The sequence below is a fragment of the Poecilia reticulata genome, chromosome 21, assembly GCF_904066995.2.
Source record: "Poecilia reticulata chromosome 21, P_reticulata-male-v2, whole genome shotgun sequence".
NCBI lineage: Eukaryota > Metazoa > Chordata > Actinopteri > Cyprinodontiformes > Poeciliidae > Poecilia > Poecilia reticulata.
This window is the reverse complement of record NC_088850.1, coordinates 1,302,360-1,317,969: the sequence shown is the minus strand read 5'-3', so window position 1 is coordinate 1,317,969 and position 15,610 is coordinate 1,302,360. Positions and strand designations below refer to the sequence as shown.

Genomic DNA, 15,610 nt, shown 5'->3' with positions numbered 1-15,610 from the left:
GACTGTCCACACAGACATCTACCTGATCTGTCATCCAGCGGTTTAGAGCTGCTGCTACATTTAGCATACTTAGCTTCTCCTACATTAATGTTTGTAGATAAATTCACAAGCGCTAGTTTATTTGGCTGCACTGGAAGCAAAACCTCTGCTAATGTGCTGCTAACGCTAATTTTTTCATTTAGCATTTTAGCATCTTTGCTCATTTTAAAACTGCTTAGTGGAGATAGCTTCCCATAAATTATTTTCTCAGAATAATATAATTACAGAAGAATTAAAGCACTAATTTGCTTGCCTGCAGTGATGAGAATCCTTCTGCTAGTCCGCTAACGCATTAGTAGCAGATCTAATTTTTCAGTTAGCAGTGTAGTGGATTTGCTACCTTTAAAAATGTTTAACGCACTAATATTCCCTTAAATTAATTTTTCTATATAAATTTACTTGACTGCACTGGTGGGAACACGTCTGCTAATCCACTAATGAGCTCATAACGAAGCTATTTTTATGTTTAGCGCTAGTTTTTCTGCTGACTTGGAAAAAGTTTAGCATGGTTAGCTACCGAGAGCTACACCACAAGCGCTTGGGGAAACTTCAGTTTCATTTGGTGAAACCTGGTTTTGGTTGAAGTGAACTCCATTCGGTTTGAATGCATGTGTCCAAGTGGGCCAGATACCGCTCCAGAAACAGGAAGTGAACTACAACACAAGGCATTCTGGGTAAATACAATCAAAACAAACACACTAGCCTAGCATTAGCAGGAGAAATGTCTTGTGGTCTTTAGCCAAAGACAAACTGACTAAAATCAGTTTGATGCCTCCATCTTGTTTCCATCTGGTGAAGAAGAAAGTTGCTCTCAGTGTCTTCAGAGGTTTTTGAGTCGTTTCCTTCAGTGGTTCTTGGTGCAGCGCCCCCACAGGCCAGGAGGGGAACAGGTTGCTCACAGGGTTTGGTTGGTTTCAGCAACTGAAAACCGAACAGATGTTGAAGTTTTGGTCGAACAGAGTGTACCGGATCATCAGGTGGAAAAACAGCCGTAAATCTGCTGCTCCGACTGAAAGTCCAGAGACTCGGATCAGTCAGTCCATCTGATTCCCCCTGAGGGACGAGAAGCAGCCGTCCGCCGCCACTGAGCTGCAGCGGCCTCTCTGCCCAGCGCTGGAATCCACGGCTGACATTTCTGCCCACCGCAGACCGACTGGGAGAGAGATGGAGATAAATTACAGTGTTTGGGTTTCATGAGGAGAGCAGAAACGGTTCCTGGGAGTGTTAGCGGGTTCATGTCTGTCCCCGTACGCGCAGAGACACGCAACCACATGACAGACAAAACGTCCAGAAAGTTTCTTCGAAAGGGTTGAGAGCGCAGTTTGTTGTCCAATTCAGCAGGAAAGTCGCATTTGTGTTCAAATATTTGAAGACAAATGCAGATAAAAGTGACAGAGTGAGACATCAACAGGAACGCTGCCCTTGTGGTGACATTGGTGTAAAGCACATGGAAAGAACACACACACACACACACACACACACACACACACACGCACACACACACACACACACACACCCCACCCCCTGTGTTCTCAGGCTCATAATGAGATTGCGTAACAGTTAAACTCTTCCCCGCGTTGCTAATATCGATTAGCTTCCTCCCGCTGACGTGCAGCAGACTCAGGGCTGCCAGGCCATCAGCTGCAGATCAATCAGGCCTTAATGAGATAAACGAGCTCAGTAATTAGTTAACGAGCGGCTGACTGACTGACTGACACAGAAAGCTGCTCTGGCAGCTGCTTAGAGGGAGAAACTCCAAGAGTCAAAAATATTCACCCAGCCTCAGTCCACTGAAGGAAATCCTGAGCGACTTTTAGATTTAAACAATATTTTTACCTTTTATTTCTCAAACAAAGTTTAAGTTGTGGATCCAAACGGACTTTTTCACATGTTTGATGAGATCTTTGCTCCTGTTTCTCAGATAAAATGTAGTTTTTAACCACTGACGTGCGGTCAGGGGAGGCAGAGCCTCACCTGTCATCATGGAAAAATAATATATCAAATCATTGCTATTTTCATGTACTATAAAGTATCTATTTTTTACTTAGATTAACCAATTCTGATTTGTTTTTCTTCAAAATGGCTGAATTGTCGCATTTTCCCTTCAAATCCTCAGAAGTGAAGCAGGTGAGGCAGCAGCAGCTGAGCCTCACCTGGGATTGCTCAACCTCTCGCTAACTGCACTGGCTGCCATTATATGACAGCATGTTCATCCTGTCTGTACGCCGGAAATGAAATGACTAAAAACATTTAATATATGGACTGATTCTCCATAATTTAGCTCATGTATATAATGTACAGTGTTTTTGTCACTAACTGTGTGTGTATCGTGTTTTGTGTTGGTCACTAACTGTGTGTGTGTCGTGTTTTGTGTTGGTCACTAACTGTGTGTGTGTCGTGTTTTGTGTTGGTCACTAACTGTGTGTGTATCGTGTTTTGTGTTGGTCACTAACTGTGTGTGTGTCGTGTTTTGTGTTGGTCACTAACTGTGTGTGTATCGTGTTTTGTGTTGGTCACTAACTGTGTGTGTATCGTGTTTTGTGTTGGTCACTAACTGTGTGTGTGTCGTGTTTTGTGTTGGTCACTAACTGTGTGTGTGTCGTGTTTTGTGTTGGTCACTAACTGTGTGTGTATCGTGTTTTGTGTTGGTCACTAACTGTGTGTGTGTCGTGTTTTGTGTTGGTCACTAACTGTGTGTGTATCGTGTTTTGTGTTGGTCACTAACTGTGTGTGTATCGTGTTTTGTGTTGGTCACTAACTGTGTGTGTGTCGTGTTTTGTGTTGGTCACTAACTGTGTGTGTATCGTGTTTTGTGTTGGTCACTAACTGTGTGTGTATCGTGTTTTGTGTTGGTCACTAACTGTGTGTGTATCGTGTTTTGTGTTGGTCACTAACTGTGTGTGTGTCGTGTTTTGTGTGCTGAGGAGCGATAAGAAAACAGACTCGAGGTGAGGCAGGCAGTTCTCTCGCCTCACCGCTGGGGGCGCTCATGATCCCAGATATAGTGACTGCACAGCTGCAGAGTAAGACACGGTGAGCTAGCCATGGAGCTAGCCATGGAGCTAGCCACACAGTAAATACGTACAGCGATATATTTGTTTTCTTCAACATGAAAGACTACATTTCTACACTTTAACAGTTTTCTAAAGTTTCAACTGAAGCAGGAGATTACTAAAGGAGAACCAACACCGGAGCTGAAAGTTGCTATGGCAACGAGTCTGCGTAGCTTGGTAATATTTCACTCTGTGTGCATTAATGTATATTAAGGTATATTTGGTGTTTGAACTGTTAAAATTAACGTTAGTGGCATTTTTAGACAAGTCTTTGTTCTCAGATCCGTTCTGCATTTAAATGTTTAATAACAAAAACATCTAAATGAATAATTAGCAGCTAGGATATTCAAAAATAAAGTTTGTAGATGCTCTTCATAAAAGTATAAATATTTAGACTTTTTCATTTTATTGATTGTAGCACTTTGAAGTTTCTGTAACCATAAAGTGCATTATAAATAAAAGTTATTGTTATTACACACTTCTGTTCATCCACTAATACTGTGGCTAATTTTTCATTTAGCACTTTAGTGGTTTTGCTAACTTTACTCAGGGTAAATCCAACCAAAGCTAACGTGCTAGCCTAGCGCTAGCAGCAGAAATGGCTCCTGGTCTTTAGCCTAAAGAGAAATCCTCCAACCGCTGAAATCCACCATCTTGTTTCCATCTGGTGAAGCAGGAAGTTGCTCTCAGTGTCTTCAGTGGTTCTTGGTGCAGCGCCCCCACAGGCCAGGAGGGGAACAGGTTGGTTTGACTCAGAGCAGCTGGAGGTGGAGCAGATGTTCTGGTTCCAGTAGAACCGGGTCGACCGGAGTGAAAACAGCCGGTGGTCCAGTAAGGACAGCAGGAGCGTTAGGCATCAGACCGACTGCGCTGCGCCGTCACTCAGCTCTCTGCATGTCTGCTGGCGTAACTGGAGACGTTCACGTCCAGCTGGCCCCTGCTGGGAAGCCCCGCAGGATTTCATGGCGGCGGGGCGACGTCCTGCGCCGCCGCAGCGCTGAGCTAGCAGACAGAATCATTTTCATTAAAGCTGAGATGGAAACACATCCGATCTGATCACATGTAACGTTTAAGTTTTTATCGGCAGTTTTGTGAAACCAATTAAGAAACTTAAGAAGATCTGGAATATAAATATTGTATTTTTGGTTCAGGTGTTACTGCAGTGTGTACGTTCACACAAAGGGAAATGTAGTGGTGAGCGCATTTATGCTAACACGCTAATAGCAGCGCTAGCGTTTTATTGGTAGCTCAAGCTTTATTATTATGGCGTAAGTAGATTAAACTTTAGTAAAGCTTATAGAGACTTTAAAATAAATCACCAACTTTATGGGTTTTTGCTAACTAAAACATTTTAGGAGCCATGTTGTGACTTCGTGGAGGCGGAGCTTCAGAAAGAGCTTCTTAAGAGACAGAGGCCCAATTTCGAGAAGATACATTTTGAAATCAAGTCATATTTGATATAAAAATCATTTTTATAACTGAAGGCAACATAGTTACTTGATTATGCCATGAAATGGAAAATACAGTTTAATTTTTGTTTTTGTCATAAAATGTCATCTGTTGACCAAAATGATCTTTGTTTGTTTCTGTCGTTAGCGATGTTAGCATGCCGGAGGCGTGTTGGTTTCCTGTTGCTGTTGCGTCATAACTGGCTCTGTGTTTTGCTGTTTGACTCGTTATCGTTAATAAGGATCAGTTTGGGGCAAACAGCCGCTTGCTGCACTCCAGGAAGTTTACGCTGACCTTTCAGAGCCGACGTCAGCCGCTGTTTGCTCGCACCGGCTCAGCCGACCACTGCTGTGTGCTGGAGGCCGAGGCTCTAATGAGGGCCCGGCCTCGGCTCGGCCCGCTCACACGCTGCTGTGTGTGTGTGTGTGTGTGTGTGTCCTTGTTATGCTTGGGAAGCCTCCGATACACAACACAGGACTTCTAATAATGTGGCCCGGCTCCTCGTGTAAGCCGAGCCTCCGGAGTGTGTGCATGACGGGGAAACGGTTGGCACCGGCAACATGAAACCCCGCGGGGGGGCAGGGGTGGAGGGAGGGCTAGATGGGGGGGTGGAGGGAGGGCTAGATGGGGGCGCAGGGGGTGGAGGGAGGGCCAAATGGGGGGGCAGGCTGGGGGGGCAGGACGACAGCTGGACCGAAACGGAGCAGAAACTTCAACTGGCCCAACTAGATGGGCTTCCACCGCTAACGTACCTGTTAGCCGAGACGCTAAAGAGAAACACGACATGATCAACATTCATCGTTGCGAAGCCTCGTCAAGGTTCAGTTTCACTGAAAATTCACAAATTTATACATTTTTTCATGGATAAGAAAAAGAAAATGCAGCTTGAGAAGCTAAAAATACCTCAGACCAGAGTTCAGCTGTGCTAACTGCAAAGTTAGCTGGGCTAAGCCTAACATGCTAACATTAGTTCTGCTAATGCTAAAACACTGTATCAACATGCTATTTAGCAGAAGCTAATGCTATATCAACATGGTGTTGACTTGAATAATTCTTAACAATCAACAAAAACGTCACCATTGATATTAAACTTTGAAAGTTTACAAAACAGTTCAGTAAATGATCGTATTGGAAGTTATTAGCTTAACCCTAAATGAAGCTAGCTGCGCTCGAAGCTAGCAGGAACGCAAAACACAACGGACGGATGGATCCTCATTTTAAGTTTGTCCGTTCCGGGGTCCCGTACGTTTTCTCCGTTCCAATCCCGCTCTGACCTCACCTGAGGACGAACTTTGGGCATTTCGTCTTCCAAAGTCGCTCTGAACGATTCTTTCTTCTGGAAAAGTGCGACATGAGGAACCTCCCAGGCTAAAGTGGCTTCTCTCTCGTCCGGCTCGGTGCAGATTTATTGGACCGATATTTACATGAGAAATCTGCAGGAGAAAAACCCGGATCAACAGAACCGGATCAACAGAACTGGGTCTGCAGAACCGGATCAACAGAACTGGGTCTGCAGAACCGGATCTGCAGAACCGGATCTGTTAAATATTTTATATTAATTTTACTTTATTTTTTTGCTACAGAGTCATTATAAACGCTCACATCTGATTAAATAAAATAGAAAAAAATATATTTTGTAATTACTAAAATTATTTAACAAAAACAAGTGTTATACCGATATTGACTAACTTTAAATTACCTTAAATATTAAGAAAAGAAAAAATGTGGAGAAAACAAAATCTCTTTTTGACCTTCGGCTAAAATATTCAAATAAAGTCTGTAGTGGAAAAAACAATCCTGCATTTTCTCTGCTCCACTTCCTGAGATACGGGCTCAGACAGGTGTGTGTCTCTGTGTGTGTTTCTGATCCAGCTGATCCAGTTTCTCTGTTGTTCACCAACCTGCAGACAAAACAAAACAATTCAGAATTAAAATATTTAAATATTAACTCGCTGAGCTGATCGATGTGAAGAGTTTCATTTTCCGAGGTTCATTGAATGCAGCAGGAACTTCAGGGACAGTTGGAAAACAGACAAACCTGAAGTCGCCGTTTTCATTGTAAATGAATCGGGATCGGTTTCCATGGATACTGCTCTGCTCCAGAACCGGACCCACTGGGCCCAGTGGGCCCCGGTTCCCCCTGGCTCCCTCCGGTTCCTCCCCGGTTCCCCCCCTGGCTCCCCCCGGTTCCCCCTGGCTCCCCCCTGTTCCCCCTGGCTCCCTCCGGTTCCTCCCCGGTTCCTCCCCTGGCTCCCCCCGGCTCCCCCTGGCTCCCCCCGGTTCCCCCCGGCTCCCCCCGGTTCCTCCCCTGGCTCCCCCCGATTCCCCCCGGCTCCCTCCGGTTCCTCCCCGGTTCCTCCCCTGGCTCCCCCCGGTTCTCCCTGGTTCCCCCTGGCTCCCCCCGGTTCCCCCCGGCTCCCCCCGGTTCCTCCCCTGGCTCCCCCCGGCTCCCTCCGGTTCCTCCCCGGTTCCTCCCCTGGCTCCCCCCGGTTCTCCCTGGTTCCCCCCCGGTTCCCCCTGGCTCCCCCCGGTTCCCCCCGGCTCCCTCCGGTTCCTCCCCTGGCTCCCCCCGGTTCTCCCTGGTTCCCCCTGGCTCCCTCCGGTTCCTCCCCGGTTCCCCCCCTGGCTCCCCCCGGTTCCCCCTGGCTCCCCCCGGCTCCCCCCCTGGGTCCCCCCGGTTCCCCCTGGCTCCCCCCGGCTCCCTCCGGTTCCTCCCCGGTTCCCCCCCTGGCTCCCCCCGGTTCCCCCTGGCTCCCCCCGGCTCCCCCCCTGGGTCCCCCCGGTTCCCCCTGGCTCCCCCCGGCTCCCTCCGGTTCCTCCCCGGTTCCTCCCCTGGCTCCCCCCGGTTCTCCCTGGTTCCCCCCCGGTTCCCCCTGGCTCCCCCCGGTTCCCCCCGGCTCCCTCCGGTTCCTCCCCTGGCTCCCCCCGGTTCTCCCTGGTTCCCCCTGGCTCCCTCCGGTTCCTCCCCGGTTCCCCCCCTGGCTCCCCCCGGTTCCCCCCCGGCCCTCAGGCAGCAGAAAGCTGAGTAAATAGTTGGAGAAAAACACAAACGGGGCCAAAAATAACAGCGAATGTTTGGAGCCTCGGACTGCGGCGGCGTCACCCTGAGGTCCAACGGGCCTGAAGGGCCGCCGAGCCGCTGGGTCTCTTCAGTGACACCGAGGGAAACTTTCCATCCGAGCCGCAGGCGGGACTTCAGCTGCAAACCTTTGGTTCCAGGTTAGCATCGCGTTAGCTTTGATGCTAACCTGCAAAAAGGTTCTTGGTCCCAATCCCGGCTTCGGGTCTTCCACCGAGTTTACATGTTATTCCCATAAGCCCCGCCCCTTCCGCTCTGCTGCTCAATGTGTCCATCACTGGTGTGACGTCATTTATTTACCATAGAAATATTGTACATAGAATTAGTTCCTATTGCATAATATTATAGGAGCATTGATGATTCTGGTTTGGAGCACAAACAAAACCTAAAATTCTGTTTGTGAGAAAATTAGAATCCAATTTTTCAAGCACACTTTTTCCTTCCACTCAACTTTCCATGAATATTCTTGAAATCAGGAAGGAGCCGATGACAGACGCCCAGCAGAAAACCACCAACGTCTCCACAACAAGGCGATGGCTGCTGTTTCCAAGCTTATTGAAGGAAAGTTGAGTGGAAGGAAGAAGTGTGGCAGAAAGAATATGTGTAGCCTTGAGGTGATTGTGAAGCAAAGCTCAGAGCTTTACTTTCAGTCCAAATGTTAGTAACACCAAACGGATCACTTCTTATAAATCAGTCTGTGTGTTATTGTGTTGAAGTATTCATGTCTGAAAGCGTCTCTCCATATGGGCGCCATGTTGGAGGGGCGCCAGAAACGTGCTGGAATAATAACTTGTAGTTGAAGTTTCCTGTACTTTAAGCTGCTCGGGCCTCAGGAAGCAGCTCGCTGAGCCGCTGCGTCGCTGAAAAGCGCCGCCATGTTGGCCGGCGCCGCCCCCCCACCGGGGCCCGCCGTCTATTTCTGGCTCTGCGTCACGCCTGGGCTTTACTCCTGTGGCAAGAGGAGTGTTTCTCTAGGGCTCCCACTCTGCTGTACTCACACACACTTCCGACCTCTCTCTCTCTCTCTCTCTCTCTCTCTCTGATGCCTTGCTGCTGAGTGAGGCAGCAGACTCAGATGTAAACACGCAGCGCGGCGGACGGCTCGCTGGATGAATGGAGCAGTCGGACGCTATGGGACTTTAACTTGTGTGTGTGTTGGTGTGTGTGTGTGTGTGTGAGAGGGTCGGCCGGTTGGTTTGTCGATGGAAGGAGGGAGCGGCAGAGCGGAGGAATGCTTTCGGGTGATGAAGACGGAGAGCCGGGCAGGTCGGTGCGCAGATCTCACTACTTTCATTTTCTCTGAGTGTGTGTGTGTGTGTGTGTGTGTGTGTGTGTGTGTGTGTGTGTGTGTGTGTGTGTGTGTGTGTGTGTGTGTGTGTGTGTGTGTGTGTGTGTGTGTTGGGGGGATCTCCTCATCCTCATCCACCGTTGTCGTGGTGATGCCTCTGCCCGGACACACAGCGACCTGTCCGGATGGGTTTAGTCTCTTGTCTCTCCCTGCTTCTCCTCCCCGGGTGACTTTATTATCGGACGCGCGCGCACACACACACACACACACACACACACACACACACACACACACACACACACACACACACACACACACACACTCAGCTGATCGTCCCACCAGCGGTGTCGCTCCCCTCTTTACCTCTGCTGCTCCTTCCTGTAAGGTGCCTCAGGTAACTTTTCCCTTTTCTTTGTCTGCCGGAAGTCGTTCCCGCCTCCCGGTTCTGAATCCGGATCGAATCCAGTTTGGAAACTTTAAACCGCTTCAGATTGACCAAAACAAGTTTTTACAACCTCCCGGCGGCCGCTTCGTGGAAAACATGCTTCCTGTTTTCCTTCTTCACTTTCCAGAGAAACGCAGATCTGGAGACGGAAAGACAAATAAAGTGACTCGGTCAGACTGGGACGTGTCTGAGGACAGACGAAGACAAGCTGGGGGACATGAGGACAGGCTGAGGGACATGAGGACAGGCTGAGGGAGACGCGTAGGACGTCCTGCCGTCCCGCCAAACGCCGTTAAAACGTTTTTCCATTCACAAATTCTCAGACAGTGAAGTGTGCTTCTCAAAGCCTGGTGTGTGTGTGTGTGTGTGTGTGTGTGTGTGTGTGTGTGTGTGTGTGTGTGTGTTTTGCTGCTTCGTCCTCTGGTCCTCAGGTTCATTCCAACTTTTAGCAGAAACATTTTTGTCCAGTTTTTCCTGCTCCGTCTCTAATTTGCATCTTTAGGAAAACGATGTAGCAGAAACATCATCATCATCATCATCTTCCTCCTCTGTGCTGCTTCCTCTCTAAAATAAAAATGAATGAAAGAAGAAGTTCAGTTTTTATTTTTGTTAATATGTTTTTCTGGAAATCGTTTGTTAAATTGTAACATTTACTTCCGACAGAGGCGACTCCAGACCATTCGAGGCCCGGGGCAGAGCTTATTTTTACTTCGGGGGCCTTTAATTTACTCCATAACTGACTTCTTATTTATCTACTGACTGACTATCAGATATTATTTAGTTTCATCAGATTGAGTAGTTCTGACTTTCAAAATAAAGACATTTAATTCACCGTTTGCTGTAGGAAAGCAGGAAGAAGGTTTTGGGTTTCATGTTCTTCCTCTACTTGAGTCGGTTTGACTCCGGCTCAGAACGTCGAGCGTTGGCCTGACGGAGGGACAACGAGACGTTTCTACTTTGTGATTAAAACCCATTTTTGTTTTTAGAGACTAAATTCAACTGAAACAGTTTCAGTTTTTAAGTCGACAGCAACTGATGCCTGATCAGATGAACAGCATCAGTTGGTGCATCTTTTTCCACCACACCTTTTTCTTCCACTCAACTTTCTGTCAATATATCAGTAAGTGGAAGGTTGAGTGGAAGGAGGAACTGTGATGTAGAATGATGCTATTTTATTAGTTTTTAATTGGCTGTTAGGCAAATTAATGGAATGAACAGATAAATGTCTGAATTACTGCATGAACGAGTCAGATTTTATTTTAAAATCAAACTGGTGAAATGAATTCAGTTTTGCAGTGCAGCGAGCGTCCAGGTGGCTGAATCACCTGGACGTCCATCTTTACTCCTCGCTCTGCGTTCATGTCGCCTCTCTGCAGGTATAAACCCGACACACCGTCTGTGCTGCTGCCGCCGCCAGGACACACACACACACACACACACACACACACACACACACACACACACACACAGGCTCACACACACACACACACACACACACACACACAGGCTCACACACACACACACACACACACACAGGCTCACACACACACACACACACACACACACACACACACACACACACACACACACACACACACACACACACACACACACACACACACACACACACACGCACACACAGCAGGCAGCAGATCACAGCCTGTTTGTCTGATGGAGAGAGAGAGATCTGTGATGGAGGGATGAAAATAGGAAGGAAGAGCAGAGATGGATGGATGAATACATTTTTTTATCTCCTCTTCCTCCTGCTGTGTTTCTACTTCCTGTTCTGGTTTCCATGGAGTTTCTTCATCCCGTCTCTCCTCTTCCTCGCTCACCTCCACGCCGCATCAGTTGAAGTCGCTCTGCAGCTTCACGCTCGCTCGCCGCGCAGCAGGGCCTCCAGGTGACCTGTGGGTTGACCTCTGGGTTGACCCCAGGCGACCTGCGTGTTTTCCGGTTCCTCTCCGGCCCATCAGGCGGGGAACCTGTGGGGAGCAGCGCTGGCGGGCGGGCGGGCCTGGAATGCCGAGGCTCGTCAGTCACTCGGGTTTTTCCGCTCCCGCTGCGTCGCGTCCCATTATCAGTTTATATGAAAGGAGGAAATTCCTCTGCGGTTGGGTCTGTGTGCGTTTGGGCCCGGAGCGGCTCGGCCTGCGAAGCAAACGGCTTCTAGGCGCAGAGGCGACCCCGGGTCACATGAGGCCCTGGGCAGAGCCTCTTCTGGGGCCCCTTCAGACTGCCTCCATATTTGCTGGTTTTTAGCATCGCGCAGTTAAAAGCTGATTTTATTTATTTATTATTATTTTTTCCAGGTGTGCCTCACAAAGTGTTTTACTCCTGGTTATGTTTTATGTTAAGCCCTTCAAAATAAGGGCTCTGCTTTCTCTTGAAATAAGTCTTTAGTTTTCTTGGAATGAATTATTGCACAACATGAGAAAAGTGATTCTGTTGGCCTTTCAAAATAAAGCCCCTTGGTGTTAGCTTCCTCTAAATGCTGTGTTTGAATATTGCTTTAGCATTAGCTTCAGTTAAATACCATGTTGGTATAGCACTTTAGCATTAGCTTCCGAAAAATATGCTTGAATAATGCTACAGTGTTAGCTTCCTAAATACCATGTGAAAATAACATTTTAGCATTAGCTTCACTTAAATACCATGTTGATGAAGTGGGTTAGCATTAGCGGAACAGATGGGTTAGCGCAGCTAGCTACTTAGCTACAGGTTTAACCTGTAGCTTATGGGGCCAGCATTTATAAATGGGCCCCATAAGGGAAGGAGATAAGCTAACTCTTAGCCCAGAAGAGACCCCGGCCCACGTATGGGGCCCACTAACACTAACTGGTGATTAAATGAGCGCCTCCTGCTGGCTCATTATGTAACCTGATGGTTTCCAGTCCAATGGCTGCTGCTTCCTAATGAACTCCGACCTCCTGCTGCTGATGTGCAGCTGACCGAGCAGCAGGTCGCTGCATGGATCCGAGTCCCAGGCTGGAATCTCCTGCTGCTGGTTGGTTCTACTGGTTTTACTGGTTTGGGGCTGACTGGGTGAGTGTTGACCAGATGAGTTCAGGACGTCAGTTTTATAGCCTGGCTCCTGCAATCAGTGCATTTCCTGCTTTTTGTTGTTTTGCAGTGAACGGGTCGACTTTGTGGTTATTTAATTATGTGGTCGGTTTATTGTTGTAAGTCTTGGAAATTGGGACGCAGCTGGAAAAGGCTGTGATGCAGAAAGAGCTGGATCCACTAAGGTGGAGGGAAGGAAGCCGTCGTCCCCGCTTGGATTCCCAGCATGTCGGAAAAAACGAACCACGGTTTCACGTCTTTGTTTCCCCACATGGCTGCGGAGCGGAGCGGGCCGGGAGCGGGCCGGGAAGCCGCTCGCCTCCGAGTCCGAATGGTTCCAGCTGGTTCCCAGTCCAGAACCGCCAGAGTGCGGCGCTGGATGTTTCCCTCCCTGCAGCCATGTCTTCCAGATGTTGACCTCGTTCATCCCGACTCAGTGAACCGGGATGAATGAGGCTGCACTTTAAACCCGATTCAGCTTTAAACCAGATTCAGTTTTAAACCAGATTCAGTTTTAAACCAGATTCAACTTTAAACCAGATTCAGTTTTAAACCAGATTCAGTTTTAAACCAGATTCAGTTTTAAACTAGATTCAGTTTTAAACCAGATTCAGTTTTAAACCAGATTCAGTTTTAAACTAGATTCAGTTTTAAACCAGATTCAGTTTTAAACCAGATTCAGCTTTAAACCAGATTCAGTTTTAAACTAGATTCAGTTTTAAACCAGATTCAGTTTTAAACCAGATTCAGTTTTAAACCAGATTCAGTTTTAAACCAGATTCAGTTTTAAACCAGATTCAGTTTTAAACCAGATTCAACACCCAGACGCCGTTTTATTTTTAGCTTTCATTCATTAAAACCTTTTTATTTTTCAAAATAAAATGTTGCAGATATTTTGACTCTTCATGAACTTCTTCACTTTCTGTCTCGTCATAAATGACAGAAGTTTTAATTTTCATTTCCTTTTTAAAGAAGGGTTAGAATCTGAAAAGTGTGGCGTGTTTGTGTTCAGACACCCTGAGTCAGAACTTTGACTAGATCCGGCTCTGGCTGCTTGTCTTTGTTACAGACTGAAGCTGAAAGTTTTCAAATCTCGCTACAGATGATCAGTTTAATTTTGGTCTGGGCTTTGACTAGGCCGTCCAGCTGCATGTCTAGGCTGTTTGTCCTGATTCAAGGTGAAACTCCAGCCCAGGTTCAGGCTGGTTCTGGATGTGGTTTCCCTGTCCAGCAGCATGATGCTGCCACTGCTGTGCTTCACAGTGTGGACGGTGGTTCAGCTCCAGAAGCTCCTCTCTGCTGATTCTTACGGATTTTGACCTTTGACACAAACGGCTGATTTGCCTGATAAACTGTTGAGCTTGTGGAACCGAAGCAGCTCCATGTTTTTGCCTTCGGGGCGGCGATGTCTCCGCTTCGTGAGCCTCATGTTTTCATGCAGCTGATTTCCTGCCTGGAGGCCAAACAGCTACGGAAAGCCATCGATGTTTTATTTCTGCTAACATTTCTTGCTAACTCTAATTAAATATTAACAGATAATTTATAACAATAAAAATTAGAACTGATATCTTTAGAAACTGGAAACAGCTTTATTTTGAAAAGCCAACAGAATCCTTTCAGCATTTTTTAACGACAATGTGTGAGCTTTATTTTGAAGGGTTATAAACATTTGCAAAAGTCTGAACAGGCTTTTATTTTGAAAGGGCGACATAATTCCTCTTCCTCTAGTAATGTTATACCAATTTATTCAAGAAATGAAACTATGTAACATTTAGACTTTTATTTTGAAGATGACATCTGAGCTTTATTTCCATTCAGACGCTTTATTTTGAAAGGGCCAGTTGTTTTCTGCGTTGCCAGCAGTTTGAGGCCAGCGATGATTTTAATAAAACAGATTGTGTCACATGAACAAGCAGAGGAGACGTTTGTTTGGAAAAATGTAATAAAAGGATCTGGGAGCCGCAGCTGGACGGACGATTTTCCTCTGTGGAAACACGCTGTGTGTGTGTGTGTGTGTGTGTGTGTGTGTGTGTGTGTGTGTGTGTGTGTGTGTGTGTGTGTGTGTGTGTGTCTGACAGACATGAAGAAGAAAAACAGAGTCACGGTTTTTTCTTGCCTCACTCCTGGCGGACTGGATCAGGAGGGCGGCTCGGAAAAATCCGCCTATCAGCCCGGTTCTGTTTGGTTCTGTTTGGTTCTGTTTGGTTCTGTTTGGTGTCGTCACGTGTTCTGATCCGTGTGTTGTTGACTCACGTGACGACAAGCGGAACCTTTTTATTTCCAAACCCGTTTTTCTTCAGGCTGAACTGCTTCAGTTTTCTGGAACCTGAGTTTTATTTTGAAAGGCCAACAGAATCTCCTCTTCCTGTCTGGTTTCGGTCCCGTCGTAACATGGAACCTCAGTTTGCTGTAATCCATCATTTGCAAGCTTTTACTTTGAAGAAAGTTTCATTTATTTATCTTATCATAAAATATTTCAATCACTAAATTATTTATAGCAACATGCTTTTATTGTGAAAAGGCAACACAATCTCAACTTAGGGCAACATAATCCCTTTTAGTTTGTGGATTTAGAGCCATTTATGCAAGAACCAATGATGGGAAAGATTTAGACTTTTATTTTGAAGAGCACATTTGAACTTTGTAATTTTTCAAATCAAAATAAATATTTTATTTTGATTTTCAACACAGAATCTGCAATAATTACTCAATGGAATTTTAGACTTAAAATAAATAAGTTTAAAAATTTACTTTTATTTTGAATGGTATCTTGCAGATTTATTTTGAAAAGCTGAAAACATCTTTTATTCTTAGTTTGTCACATAAACCCCTTTAATGTAAGCAATAAAACATTAAAGGCTTTTATTTTGAATTGTCAGTGGTTTATGTGGAACATGCAAGAATCAGCTGAATTATATTGACAGACTTTTATTTTGAAAACTTTAAAATTTACTTGAGTCGTTCTTTTATTTTGAAAGACCAAATTTCTAATTTTAATTGCAGGTTATGCCTTTGCTGCTACGGCAGACATTAATAAACATAAAGGAAAAGTTTTTGCTGCCCCTCAATGAAGCAGCGTAAAAAGTTTTATTAATATTTTATTAATATTATTCTGCTGAACGTTCTGAAGATGTTTCTGCCCACAAACAGCTTTAGCATCTCAGCACAGCGTCGCAGCCTGATGCATTATTTAC

At 46.2% G+C, this 15,610-nt stretch overlaps 1 protein-coding gene across 4 annotated transcripts in view; it reads left to right on the top strand.

Annotated features, from left to right (window-relative positions):
* Positions 1 to 15,610, top strand: part of hivep2a (HIVEP zinc finger 2a) — an 81,043-nt gene that overhangs the window by 18,250 nt on the left and 47,183 nt on the right. For 2 of the 4 annotated variants that reach the window (XM_081602720.1, XM_081602718.1), the window contains exon 1: positions 8,603 to 8,886. The exons of the other annotated variants lie outside the window; for them this stretch is intronic. The gene's annotated coding sequence lies outside the window, so the exon portion shown is untranslated. Of the gene's footprint in view, positions 1 to 8,602; positions 8,887 to 15,610 lie in introns of those variants that run through there. 4 annotated transcript variants of the gene reach the window in all.